Source organism: Fundulus heteroclitus, chromosome 22 (genome assembly GCF_011125445.2).
Source record: "Fundulus heteroclitus isolate FHET01 chromosome 22, MU-UCD_Fhet_4.1, whole genome shotgun sequence".
Taxonomy (NCBI): Eukaryota; Metazoa; Chordata; class Actinopteri; order Cyprinodontiformes; family Fundulidae; genus Fundulus; species Fundulus heteroclitus.
The window spans coordinates 27,766,797-27,781,524 of record NC_046382.1 but is presented as its reverse complement, the minus strand read 5'-3'; the positions used below and the strand labels follow the sequence as shown (position 1 = coordinate 27,781,524).

The window sequence follows — 14,728 nt, the reverse complement described above, 5'->3', positions numbered from 1 at the left end:
GGGCTTTTGGAGGGTAAAATGGGATATTTAAGCACACGGATAACGAGTTTTGCCCTAAAAAATGAAAATGGCTGTTTTTAATAATTTATGAGGGACAGCAACAGAAAGGACCACATGAACTGTTCTCGCTAGTGCCGTTTGCTGAACCAGAGTTGCAGCTGGCCTAGGAGCAGTGTGAGTCGGGGTTTGTGGAAAACCGGAACAGGAGCAGGACCTCACCGCATTCGACCTCACTGTGAATCTGATGAACATTTAACAGAATATCCAGATAGAAACCATGCTTTTTTGCATCAATCCAAACATTTGTAGAAATGTTTAAGCCAGTGTCCAACCAATATATATATATATATATATATATATATATATATATATATATATATATATATATTAGGGCTGGGCAAGTTAACGCGTTAATTTCGCGTTAACTCATTAGACTATTAACGGCGATATTTTCTTTAACGCGCATTAACGCATGTTGCTCACATGCTTTTATTTTGTGAAGGTCTGTTGCTGCGGTGTAGGGGTTTGAATCAGAACAGTAGGTGGCGATAATGCGCCAATAACCTCGCTGTCAGCCAAGCCTCGGATTCAGAGTAAGAAAGGTGCTGGCTGGAAAAAAACAAAGCCGACATGGGGAAGGCGGTGTTTCCCGCAGGAATTTGCTTAGGCGAGGCGGTGAGTTGGCGGCCGGAACAAGTTTTGTGCGGAGCGGAACGGGGGGGCATTGACGCCGTCGGTGAAGTCGCTTCTCGTTTCAAAGTATCCATGTGTTTTTTCCTGTTTTTCCCCAGCCATTCACTATATGCACGCGAGAAAGCAAAAACAAAAAACCGCGTGTTAACGTCAAATAAACGCAAGCAACGCAAGCATATCGAGTTAGCAAGCATTTCAGTTTAAAGTTCTTCCAGCATCGAATATGACAGAAACAAGTTAGTTGTAACCACTGCCAAGTTAAACTTTGGTATTGAACATAAAATGGTGTTACCCCTGCTGTTACCTCAGAAATTGCCTGTTTTTGGTAGATTTTTTCCTCATAAAGAGAATTCCCTGTCAGTGGCAATAAGCTTTAATTTATTATTATTGCTATTTTTTGTTTTACATGTTTAAGTTGAGCTTTACACTAAATATGTGTTACTGATAAGTGCTACAAATGTTACAACACTTTTGTTCATATGGCAGCAGAACATTAAAATAAAAGTGCTCTTTACACTACTTTTGAATTCATTCTTGGAGTTTGTAAATACAATGTGATTAATCGCGATTAATCGCGATTAATCAGGGCGATTAATCACGATTAATCAGGGCGATTAATCACGATTAAATATTTTAATCGTTGCCCAGCCCTAATATATATATATATATATATATATATATATATATATATATATATATATATATATATATATATATATACTTTTTCCTCTTCACAATGCTATTCCTAAAGCCAGAAATATTCTGGGGGCCGGATGGCAGGCTCTGGTGGGCCGGATGTGGCCCACAAGCCGGCAGTTGATGACCCCTGCTTTAAACCATGAAAGCTATTTCTTTCATATTTGATGGACCAATACATGCTGGCTCTTATTGTTTTATTTGCGCATGCGAGTCAGTTTGGAGGAGCAAACAATTCACACTGGAGTCAGCATTTTAAAAGACATGGGAACTACCTTGAAAAAAATCTGATTTCAACACAAAATCGGAATTGAGAATTAATGGATTAATTAATGGACGTTCTCTAAGTTACATTATATCACATCTCCATCAGTGGATTTGGAATCTAAAATTTTCCTTTTAGCAGGAGGAAAAGATGTTTGTTTAGATGAGAGTAAGAATTATTAATGGGTGCTTGTATGCATAAAAATGTACAAACTAGTAGCCTATTTGAAGAGAATGTAGAGGAGTGGAGGGTAAATTACTTTGGTTATCTTCTCTCCATGGAGGTTAACAGGACCACTCTGCAGGAAAATAAAAGTCAAATTTGTTGCCCATCAAATTGTTCAACCCTGGAATAAACTTCTTACTCGCAGATTTTTATTTTGATGTCAGTGAAAAAAGCAAAACACTGGAAAAGCAGATTAATACATTACACAATACACATCTATACAGAATAATTGACATAATTGTCTTTATTAACCCAGTTATTTTGCAGGACGACACAGTGTGCTTCATCTGATAAGAAGTTATTTCTGTTACAGCTTCCACAAGAGGTCAGCAAAGCTGCATGCTTATACTAAGTTTTGTTTTTAGGGGATGAGGCCGTAGGGGATGATCCTGTATGCTCTGGAGAAAATTTGTTTATGATTTTCCAGCTGTCACAAACCATCCCTACAATATATCTCAGTCTCTACAAACCTGAAACGTGCCCTGTGGGCCCCATAGCCTAAAAAAACACAGCAGCGCTTCTTTCACAGATGCCCTTTAACAAAATTGCCCTGGAGTTTTCCATGTGAGCTCATATTTCAATTTCTGAGCTTCACTTAAAGGCCACTACCAGTCTGTGCACAATGTTCAGGGAATGTAATTGTGAACATTATCTGAAAAATAATGTAATTAGGACACATACAGTATTCCTTTCAGAACTGTTCTAAGACCCTTCAATTTCAAAACAGATTGTCACATTAGAACCTCAAAGCTCAAACTTCTGCATTGAGAGTTTATGTATATACCATAGTGCAAAACTGTGAAGCAGAAAAAAAATTATGGAAGACTTTTTCAAAGGTTTTCACACGGAACAATTATAAATGTGTGCCATCCATTTTTATTCAGCCCCTTTTAATTCGGTAAACCTAAATAAAAACAATGCAACTGACTGCCATCAGATGTAACTTAAATTGTAAATAGAGTCGGCCTCAGCTGTTCTGTAAAGGCCTCAGTCTTTTCTTTATATAACATCAGAGAACGAACAGCATCGTAAGGACCAAAGTGCACACCAGACACGTCAGGGAAGATGTTGTGGAAAGGATAAAGGAGGTTAGGAAGGTCAGGCTATAAAACAATATCCCACAATGTCTCACAATAATGTTCAATCCATTATTCAACATTGGAAAGCTTTTGACACAATTGCAATGTAGGCTAAGACATAGCTATCAAGCTAAACTGACAAGGTGGACACAGAGACAATTAATCAGAGATGCAGCCATAGTGACGCTGTAGAATCTGCAGAGATCCACTGCTCAGGTGAGAGAGTGCCTTGACTGGTACTCTAATTGATATGGACTCCGCAAATCCGATCTTTATGAAACAGTAGCCGGAAGACGTCCTTTCTGCAGTTTTTGTTTATATTGGCCCAGTCAAAGCCCAGAGCTAAAACGTGATTGAGAAGTATGATCACAGACATCCATAATTCAAACCAAGCTATTTTGCCCCCCACACCAACCCCACACCTACTTTATAATCATGTGTTGGCACATCACATGATACTCAACCCCCATAATCTCCAGTTTGCAAACATAGACAAGTCCAGAAATATAGAATAAGCTCTCAGAAACCATGCCATGTATAGATCTCCTTTTACTTTGTGCACGTTTGTTTAACAGCAATGTCTAATTCCCCTCTCTGAGCTTTTTTGTTCCGTCAGATTGTTTGTACAGTATTATTACTGTTCGGTATATTTTCAAATAACTGCAGTGGGCTCAGGTAGCTTTACTACATCTTATAGGCATTTGACCAGTCCTAGCTTCAAAGTAAATGTGATGGCTAATTAAAAAACATCCCAAAATAAGCTTATTATTATTATTATTATTATTATTATTATTATTATTATTATTATTATTATTATTATTAATAATAATATTATTATTATTATTATTATTATTATTATTATTATTATTATTATTATTATTATTATTATTATTATTTCTGTTTTGGAAAAAAGTGAAGCTGTAAACTGGTTTAAAAACTCTGGGTGTACATGTCGCGGGATATGACATGAGGAAGCGCACATTACACCCCAAGCATCGACAGCAGGAATATTACAACTTGAAACCTTTCTTTGTATTGAACAAACATAATGCTAAAATACCAACTGTATAAAACTACAAGAAAGGAGGGGGGCTGGGTCAGATAGAGCCTTTCTCTGCATAGGCTTGCCCTTTATCGTCCAGTGATGCAGGAATGTGAAGGATGTTGAGCGTCCACCTGATACTGCTTTGCGCCCGAGGGAGGGTCTCTCCAGTCTCCGCTCTGCCATAGCGCGGCCCAGCTCTGGCAGGCAGACACGCATCCTTTTGAGAGATCTACAGGAAACATGATCACCAAGGGAACCTAAACGCATTCCTCGGCTCCGGTCAGACGATTCGACATCTTCATGTGCGCAGCGTTATTCTCCAAGGATCAGAAAAGAGAGGCGAGGAGCGGAGCGGAGACGGGGCGTCGGATACGACAACAACAAGCAGAAGCCGACATCATCAGCCGCTGCAACGTGAGCGACGAGGTCATCGTAAAGCTACGGTAAGATACGGACAAAACCAGCCGCTTTTTCCAGTGTGTGGTTTATGCGTAAACACCGACCATTTTCTGTCGGACTGTAGATTGTCACTACCTCCGCGTTCGTTAAAGCTGCTCTGCTCGCGTAAATGGCAACTACTGCTTTTGTAACGCATGCAGGTCACGGAGGCTTGGACATTTATTCCATTTATATTGTCATTCATACGCATCGTCAACATGGGGTGTAGTAGTATATGGGTTAGTGGAGCAAATCCATGCGCCCTGTGACCACCAGGACACGGCGTGGGATTACATTGTATACATGCAACGATTTAAATGGATTTTGTTTTTATTTTTCATTTGATCATAGCCCAAAACAACTAAAACCATGCGGACACCCCACGAGGTAATATTACTTTTCTTTAATTTGTCCTCATAGTGCTATGAGGACAAAAAATAAATAAAAACAGAATAAAAAGGAATGAAGGAGAGTATAGTACAGTATAGGCCTGTAGTCACAGTGCTCTACAGTCACACTGGATGCTATACCTTATTACCTGCTTTTAAGAGCAAAGAAAAGCATTGTGTTAGTTTGATGCAAGGCCACATGGCTGTGAAACAGTGTAGTGTGTAGATGCCCTCACATATTACTTCTGCTTTTACCCACTTGTCATATTTAAACGTGTTGTCTCACCAACACATTTCAATATCAGACAAAGATTGCAAATCCAGAAAGTAGCATTAAATGTTTTATTTGTTAAGGCCATGAAACACGTTTTCCAAACCAACATAGCCCATCAGTGAGCTTTGGCAGCTCATGACCCGGTCGCCTGTCCACTGTTCATTCTATGGACCACTTTCGATAGATACTGACCAATGCATGCTGGGAACACCAGATAAAAGCTGATGGCTTTAATCAAACTTGCTTATTACGTTCTGACAATTGTCTTTTTTTTTTCTGCCTATAACAACCTTAAGTACAACAAATTTATTTTCTGACTAATACATTACAGCTAGTAGGTGCCATAATAACAATATAATTAAAGTTTTTCTTTATCTCTCAGTGGTCATTATGTTTTGCCTTGTTTGTACCTTACATAATCTGCACAAATTTATCTTTGTTATGTAATATCATAACTCAGTGGATAATACTTATTCAGTGACATATGTAGCAGACTTGAATTGTATATTTTGCTCATTGACCATAGCCTAATTCACAATAACCTAAATTTCTGCTTCATTCCTGATTAAGTGGCCTACTAAAAGCTGATATTAATTCTCAAATTACCTACGAATATTGGGGCATCTAAAGCCCACATGATATCCTTGAGGGAATTCACATGCTATAGTTAGACACACTGTGCAAGGTACATTTCCAAGGGATTATATTTCAGCATCTTTAGGTGAAATAACTTGGTTTGCACTGCAGCAATCCTACAGAAATGTAAGGCCAAATTTTATTTTGTTTTAATATATTTTGTTTAATTTTTTTTCTACATTTTATTCTAACTTGCTTTTTTCCCCCTATATTTTAATAATGTAAAGCACTTTGCATTATCTTTGTACTGAAATGTGCTATACAAATAAATTTGCCTTGCCTTGCCTTGCCATTCTGAGATAATTTTGTAGTTAATATAAAAAAAAAACTTTTTAAAGTGCTTTGCCAATCTGATCACATACAGCTACCTCTGAAAAATAGAATAAATATATTACTTAGATCCAGTAAACACAAAGTAAACTATTTTAAACCTCTATTTCTAGTCATTTTGATAATTATGGGTTATGAATAATGGAAAGCCAAACTACATTGCCTCAAAAAAATCTAGCTATTACATACTATTAATAAAAAGTAAAATTTAAACAGAAACATCAAGCTTCTGAAAATCATATTAATTTATATGCATCTTAATACTTGGCTGTGCCTCCTTTTGGATGAATTACTGTATAAATGCAGCATGGCATGGAGGCCGTCAGACTGGCACTGCTAAGGTGTAAGGGAAGTGCAAGTTGTTTTAATAGCTGACTTAAGGTCTTCTGCACTGTTGGGTCTGGTGTTTCTTAGCTTCTTCTTGACAATACCCAACAGATTCTCTCTCGGGTTCAGGTCAAGTGAGTATACTGGCAAATTAAGTACAGTAAAACATGATCATTGAACCAGCTTTTTGATACCTTTAGCAGTATAGGCAGGTGCCAAGTCCTGCTGGGAAATGAAGGTCCATGAAGCTTGTCAGCAGAAGGACCCATGAAGTCCTCGTACTTGAGAAAAGACCGTGGACCAACACCAACAGATGACATGGCACCCCAAATCATTACTGACTGTGGAAACTTGATCCTGGACCTAAAGCAACATTATGTTCCTCTCCTCTACTTTGGGAATTTAATTTCCAAATAAAATATAAATGTTAATTTCATCTGAAAAGAGACCTTGGGAACACTGAGAAACAGTCCAGTTAGTTTTCTAGCCCAGGTAAGATGCTTCTGACGTTCTTTCTTGTATAGGAGTGCCTCATTAAAAAGAAAGCGACGTTTGTAGCCCATGTGTAGGATTTGTCTGGGTGTAGTGGCTTATGATTGGCTGATTCCAGCCTCAGCCTGGTCCAGTTTGCTTGATAATCCTCTAAAGTCTGTGATTATCCCTGTAGCCTACCACATTTTTTCTTCCACTGAACTTTATATGAATATACTTGGATACAGCACTCAGTCAGCAACAAGCTTCTTTAGCAGTTATCTTGTTTGGCTTACCTTCCTTGTGGAAGGTGTCAAGTCATATGTCTTCCTCATGATTATACATCCTACTGACCCAGACTGATACCATTTAAAGGCGCAGGACACCTTTGCATTAACTAATTAGGGTGAGACACCATGAGTTTTAATTTTTTCACAATACCTTTAAGTAATTTATAATAATTTTCATTATCTGTAAATCATCAAAATTAGAAGAAACAAAGGCTTGACATTTTTCACTCTATGTACATTTAATCTAAATAATATATGATTTACACTTTCTGAAAGGAGTAACAAAAATAGTTAATGTTTTCTTGATCTATATATATATATATATATATATTTAGATGTTTCTGTATTTATTACACTGGACAATCAATCAGCAGGCAGAAATTATGCACATTGAATGACAGTATATAAATTAGAATAAATAATGATCACTGAGTGGTTTAATTTTTAAACATTTGGAGCAAAAGCATACAAAATAAAAGTGCAAACTAAATAATTGTGTTATAGAAATGAGCAATAAAAACTTGATATACAAACAAAAGGCTAAAAAACTTTATCCTATATAAAAAGTACGTTGTAGGAGAGAAGAATATCAACATTGACAAGTCTCCTGGACTTGGCCCAAGCCCTGCTGATCCTGTCTGTTCCCTCTGCAGTGAGAAAGCCAGCTCTGTTCTCCATCAAGACCACCAGCTTGCTTTTGCAGCGGTTTCCAGTCTGCACCTGGTCTTTGTAAATTAACCGTTTTAAAGTGCAACACCGTGTCTGGCTTGAATATAGGGTTCCCGGCCTGTTTTATAATGTAGGCTGGGGACTGTGTATTCCTTACAGAGTATGGACTCTCACCTTGTCTCTGAGATTTCCAAAATGCAGCCAACATTCCAGCCATCTCGGTATCTGTCAAAAGTCTCATTCCCTCCAGATCTCTTACAGACTGAATGAACAGCAGACTTTTTTAACATGTAGAAAGTGCAATTTAATTTCAAATAGCTTATTAGATCTCTGTGCTTAATTTTACTTAATCTTTTTACAACTCATACTTACCTTGAGCGAGTCTTCATTTAGTAACAGCTCTAAACCGTGAGTGTTGTTGTCAGTACAACTTACTAATGATGGCAAGATAAAGCCCCGTGAAACATTGCAGCTTTCCATGCAATAGCTTAACTCAAGAACAAAAGCATCACCATGCTTTGCTTGCTCTACTGTGCCATCAACTGGACAAATGGAAAACAGAGTGGTTATGACACGACTGGTGGGTGAATCTTTAAATTGAATAAATGAATAGTGTTTGTGATGCCAATAAATTAAGTCTGAACAGGATCTTAATCTGTTCAGGGTGGTGGTGGGGGGTGTAATTGAGACGTAAATGTACTTGTGTTTCTAAGTTACATTTTAGTTTTATAGATTCTTAATTAAAGATACATTTTCCAATGTGCTGGGCTTCCATTTGCATCATGTCTTAAATATCCTAAAATGAATTAGCTTGTTCCTCCTTGGTTAGTTTCTTTTGTTTTCATGCAGGGCTCTGTAATGCCTCAGCATAGATGAGATGTTTCTTTTTTTTATCAAATCTATTTTCAACAGAACAACAGTGGAAATTAGAGGAAAGAAATTACAAAATGGGATCCATGTTTTTTTTATATACTGGTAGTTGGAATGAATAATGATTTATTAATATGTGCATACCTTGCAGATGAGATCAAAAATGTTGCCAGATAGGGGAAAATCTCTTTCTCACTTGTTCCATCACAAACAAGTGTCAACTTTTATTTAACCATGATAAGACTCCTTGAGATCAAAGATTTGACAACGAGACAGTTAAACATTTAGTTACAAAAAACATTACAATATCAATAACATTGTTAAATAAAACCAGCTCTCCTAAAATCTGTTTAAACAATGGCATATAGATTTTGTTTCTGCTAAATGGTTTCTATGACCCTTGAAGGAATAAAAAGAGACCAGCTCTTTCAGATGAAGTTCATCCTGAAGAAGATTCCATTCAGATGGTGCTGCAAAATGAAAAGCTTCTGTGTGTGCAGGTGAGATGACCCTGTAGGCTTCTTATAAATAAGGGAAATCAAATAAGGAGCAAGTAGTCGTATTAATACCTTATAAATAAAAAGATGCCAGTGAATCCAAAATTGAATGGAAAAAGGAAATCAACCAACCTGAGAATAAAGGAAACAATGATGAGTAGAAAACTTTGAGTTTGTAATAAAGGTAGTATCACATAGATTGCTGACACACACACAATAGAGTACCAACACAAGAAAATGTGTTTGGAGAATCAGCTGCCCCTTGTATTTCAAAATGTGCAGGAACCGGCAACCCTTTTTCAGAAAGTGTCACGTGGTACGACCAACTTTCGATAACCTGACTCCCGCCAGATGGATTTCCTTCCGCCGAGCTCCACATTGCTCCACACATCCATCTGGGATTGCTCCATTGGAGATGTAATACAGAAGAAGGGGCCTAATCAAAAATCCTTGCATATGATTAGATAAACCACTTGTCCGTCATATTTACGGATGTGCTAAAAGCTCTTGCCAAACCCGGTCAGGAGAAGGGCGAAAATATTGTTTCCACTAACAAAAGCCTTCAAAGCTGTTCTTTAGTATTCTTTTAAAGAGTTAATATTTGGTAGATTGGATAACACTGATCAAATAGCAGCATCAATGTCACCGCTTGCTTCCTCGCTGCAAGTCGCCATTGTTGTCTCAATCCAAACAGTCGCTTCTCTGATACGTCACATCTACGAAAATCACACCCGGCGATTCTGATTGGCTTGTCCATTTTATGTGGTATTGAAATCTCTCCCAATAGCAGCGATTCCAGATGGATGTGTGGAGCCGTGTGGAGCTTGGCGGAACTAGATCCATCTGGTGAGAGTCAGATTAGGCTTTTGAGGCCTCGACCACTGACACATCAACACATGCTTTGATACGCACTTCGCAAAATATCTGTCTGGATTACTCACCGCACTCTTCGAAGCATCGACACACTGCACACATCACTAGCCCTTACATATTGCGTAGCATGTATGTTTTCTTAGTGGACTTAAAACAATGTCATCAGTCACGGCTGATGACATTTTTCTAATCTAGAGCTAATCTCTCAGTATTTCTCTGGTAGAAGAATAGTATGTACACAAATTGTTAAGTCCCAAACCACTGTCTTTTATTTATATTGATGTTCCACATTACATATTACAGAATGTCTGTTACAGAATGTCCTGACAGGAGCATAGTAAACTCAGAAGGAGCCGCTCGGCCTGTATTTTCTGCAGTTTATGGTTGCAATAACTGATGATAACTGCTGAAAGTAGATTAGGCGGTGAAGATCACCATTTTGAGCATAGATGGGTCCTAAAGATGAGTTTTATACTCATCTTATAACATTGCAGAACCCAACCTATAAACCGTACTTCAATGTTTATTTGTTGTCTTTTTATGTCTCTAAAATGATAAATTAGTAATACTTTAAATTGAAATACTCAATACCATGTATATCTTTGTTTAAAAGGTTAAAAAGATTTCCCCAAATTGGAATCGATAAGAGAATCGATAAGATAATCGATAAGGAATCGTATCGCTTCACAGAATCGATAAGGGAATCGGAATCGTGAAAATCTTATCAATTCCCAACCCTACTCACCCCCATACCAGGGCCTTACTCATCCCAATATCGTGTGTGTGTGTGTAATCACTAACCTGAAAATTGATATAACAGCTGCAAAACCAGATATTCAAACTCCAACTCATGGAAGATGGAGCTACTTTTATATCCACAGCAGCAGAGCTACTGACATGTCAGTTTCTCCAAGTGACGTCACAAAAAAAACTATTTCTAAATGCAACGCATGACACCCATTGAACCTTAGGAGGGCAACACACTGACGGTTTTAGAGACAAAAGCAGTTTTTCAACAAAAAGGCAGTAATTTGTCAAAATAATGACCAGGATATGTAGACAGCAGTATAAGGCAACGATGTTAACAGTTTATTACCAAAAAATGTTGATTTAAGTTAGGCAACATTTCACCACTAAGTGGGCTTTTGAGCATTGTGTGTAGACCTAAACAAGATGTGTGACAAGCCACACTTATCTCTACCTCCAAAATCTAACCATCAGTTATCTATTTCATTTCATAATTTTTGTAAAAAATTATTTTTAGCCCAGCTAACTGTGTTAGCATTAAAGAATGCTAACACAGTTAGCTGGGCTACCAGCGGCTACTCGCCCCACATGGTAACGCCTGGCTCATTGCTAGTCAAACTCCAACTATTAACTCACATGCCACAATTTTAGCAGTACACTGCTATTCACACGGATGTACATGTATGTAAATAATAGGCTGGAGAACAACACAAAGAGGTGATGTGTGATGTCATACAATATTCCATCTAAAAAGATAGCTTTAGTTCTTCACATCACTATTTTTTAGTTGTTTCTATCTAAAAATAGCATATTGCTCCTTTAATGTTGGTTACATTTTTTTATATAATTTATAAATACTTACATTTCCTACTTTCTGTCACAATATCTGCTAAAAAGTTCAATGAATATGTATGTATTTGTGCATAGACTGCAAGTGTGCAATTAGAAATGTGAGCTTTGTGGTTCAACAAACTGATCTGTATTTATTTTAGAGAACAAGTACAACCCTGCTCAGGTGCACAGATATAGCTCATGCTTCATCAGTTATCTAAAGCTAAAGCTACTTGTGTCGCGTCAGTATTTTGCAACTATAGTAGTGGCTAAACCCAGCTCTTGGTGAGAAGAGGAAGTGTCTGTGTTGTCATTCTTAAATCAGGCACACAAAGCAACTTTAATGAAATCCCCTGCAGTTCACCAGGCAACACCCCAAGCATTGACGCCAACCACAGAAAACAATGTTTTTATCTGCAAAAACTAGTGTGAGAGTTATTCAAAATGCTGCATGTAACATGACCATCACACTGGATTTATATGTGTACTGCTGGGGCTTGTTTTGGTATTCCTTTTGCTCCTCATATAAGTACCATTTGTAGTGAATCTCAGGAAAGAAGCTTACTCCTTTATCCTTGGCTGAGCTGCGACTGAACAAGTGAGGCTATAATTGCAATGATTATCATCTCCTGTCCCCGGTTTCACCTATTGTGTCCCAGAAGTGTCATTTTCAGAGTCCTCAAACTGGAGGCTGGAGATTACTTTTCTCATCCTCCTGGCTCGTGTGGATAAAATTGAATTTTCTTGGCTATTTCCCATGACAGGATAGCTTCTTATTATGAAGTGTAGTTGTTCGAGGCTCTGGTCCCACCCACACACTGAGTACCGTGGACTGTGTGAGCCGAGGTTTAGATTTTGCGTTGGTGGGAAGTTACATGGTGTAAGAAACAATTGTATCTCTATGTGTGTAGTTAGCTTAACAGCAGGGAACATCACAAAAAGACTCAGACTGGCTCACCATAATTTGTACAGTAGCTACATTCATGTGTAAAAAAACAAAAGATGAGTAACCGGCAAGAGTGCAGCTGAAAGTTGCCAATTGTGTTACATTTGTAATGCGAATTTGGACATCAACCTGGACATCAATGCATGACACAGTGTCCTCTCAGTAGGGACAGAAAAGTGTCCAAGTCACATTTGAATTCATAAAATGGGGATTTACATGCTTATTTATTGATTAAGGAGAAAGTCATGGAAGACGTGGTCTGAGAGTACTAGCTTGGGGGGAAGATGATTACTGCACCCGGATAAAACTTTAATGAACTCCGTGTTTTCCTTTTAAGTCAATGGGCAGAACAGAGAGGGAGTGGTTGTGCCTATGATAAACAACAATAAAATACTGTGAACATCCCTTTGTGATGGAAATTGCAGAGCTCAAAAGAGAAAATCAACCAGTTTCAGGCTTTTTACTGTAATATTCATGAGGATACATCCAGTTGCTTTATTATGGATTTCTTTCTTTTTTTTGGTTCATTATAATGTACTTTATTACCAGTTTTAATACATTTTAATATCATTATTGAACTATATGATTAGCAGCCTAGCCCTTTAAGGTAATAGCCATTGTCTACAAAATAGCCTGGAGTTCCACCCAGAGGCCAAATTGTTCTCAGATCCAGAAAACAGATCTAACATTTCCATTTGGCCCTTTTAAAAATATGATTCATATTTGATTGACAGATTTAGTTACAGGATTTATCTTTTCGCTCTGCTTCAAAGAACAGCTGTGCTGGGCGGCTTTTTCACAGTGTGTTTTTTTAACTTAACAACTACTTGCTGTAGGCCTAATGGTCTCTTTTTACACATTAAACTCTAAGATCTTTAGCTTTTATATTTCATTTCATACATTTTAAGAAGCTGAGAACCTTACATTCGGATGTTATTCTAAGTTAAGGGAATGCTAGATGGCCTGTGTTAAAGATAGTTTTTTTTATTGTTATTTAATTGGGACCCTGTAAAATTCAAAACTGAACAATTTATATTCAAAGTAAGAAACGGTCACCTTCCAAACAATATTCTATTTTGTGACAGAGAGGGCAGGTATAATTTAAGAGGAGAAGAACATTTTAAAAGACATTGTACTTGGACAACCTAACCCAAAGGCCAAAAATGCCTTTTTTGGCCTTTGTTATTAATAATGTGTAAATAACTGTACATTCAACTCATTTAATATGAGGGTACTTTAAGGGTTTCTTTGGTGTGGAGATATTTAAATGATTGGATGTTGAAGGGCAGGAAATCATAAGCTCTTGTATCTTTTACCTGTAAAATTGTATATCATTTGGCATGACTATTAGTCTTATTATTTTCTTTTCTAATTTTGCTTTTCATTGTGTTTGAAATGAATAAACAAATAAGTAAATAAAATATAAAAATTCTGCAGCCCAAAAAAGATTTTATTGGCTGTTGCAGTTTCACAATTTCTGATTTACATTAAAATAAGCGTACAGTAAAGATTAATTTTGTTTTTTTTTTTATAATAGGAGTAAAAAGCAGTAAAATATTAATTCAAAGCAGATGGCATTGTCTCATTCAAAAGTACATTTGACTGTGCACATTATCACTAGAGTTTAAAAATGTACTGCCTAAAGGGCCGGTTTCCTCCGGGGAGGATCTCCACATGATCTACCTGATTTGTTGCCCTAATGACCGAAAACAAAACTCAGATTTTGTTTCTGACAAATGAAAGAAGAAGCATATGCTTAAAGGTTTCCTCAGTGGTAATGTGTGCAGTACCAAACCCAGAGAGCAGATATGTATTGCCTCATTCATAAATGATCTCTTGGGCAGTATCAAGTTTAACTGGGTGCTGTTAATGGAAACTTTCCGGTACACCTCTCTCTGCCAGCAGCAGCATTTTAAAGCACTTGGAAGAGCTGATACCAGATTGGGGAAAAGAGGTGCTTTTCACACCTTGTTCAGTTACTTTTTCTTCCCCACAGCTCAGGTCAGTGGAGTCATCCAGCTGAGTCTACTGACTAATTTACCTCTTTTCTTGCCTCAGCTTGGTTCCAGCAGCTACAATATCCCTTTGTGTCTCATGCTGAGAATAGTAAATGGTAGTGAGTGGCGAAAAGGGCTAA

General features: G+C 37.5%; 1 protein-coding gene across 2 annotated transcripts in view; it reads left to right on the top strand.

The window, feature by feature from the left end:
• The first annotated feature begins 3,947 nt into the window (after positions 1 to 3,947).
• LOC105927339 (receptor-type tyrosine-protein phosphatase epsilon) overlaps positions 3,948 to 14,728 on the top strand; it is a 38,588-nt gene continuing 27,807 nt past the window's right edge. Inside the window, exon 1 of one of the 2 annotated variants that reach the window (XM_036126239.1) lies at positions 3,948 to 4,446. The gene's annotated coding sequence lies outside the window, so the exon portion shown is untranslated. The remainder of the gene's footprint in view (positions 4,447 to 14,728) is intronic. The other variant, XM_036126238.1, reaches the window with a different exon arrangement.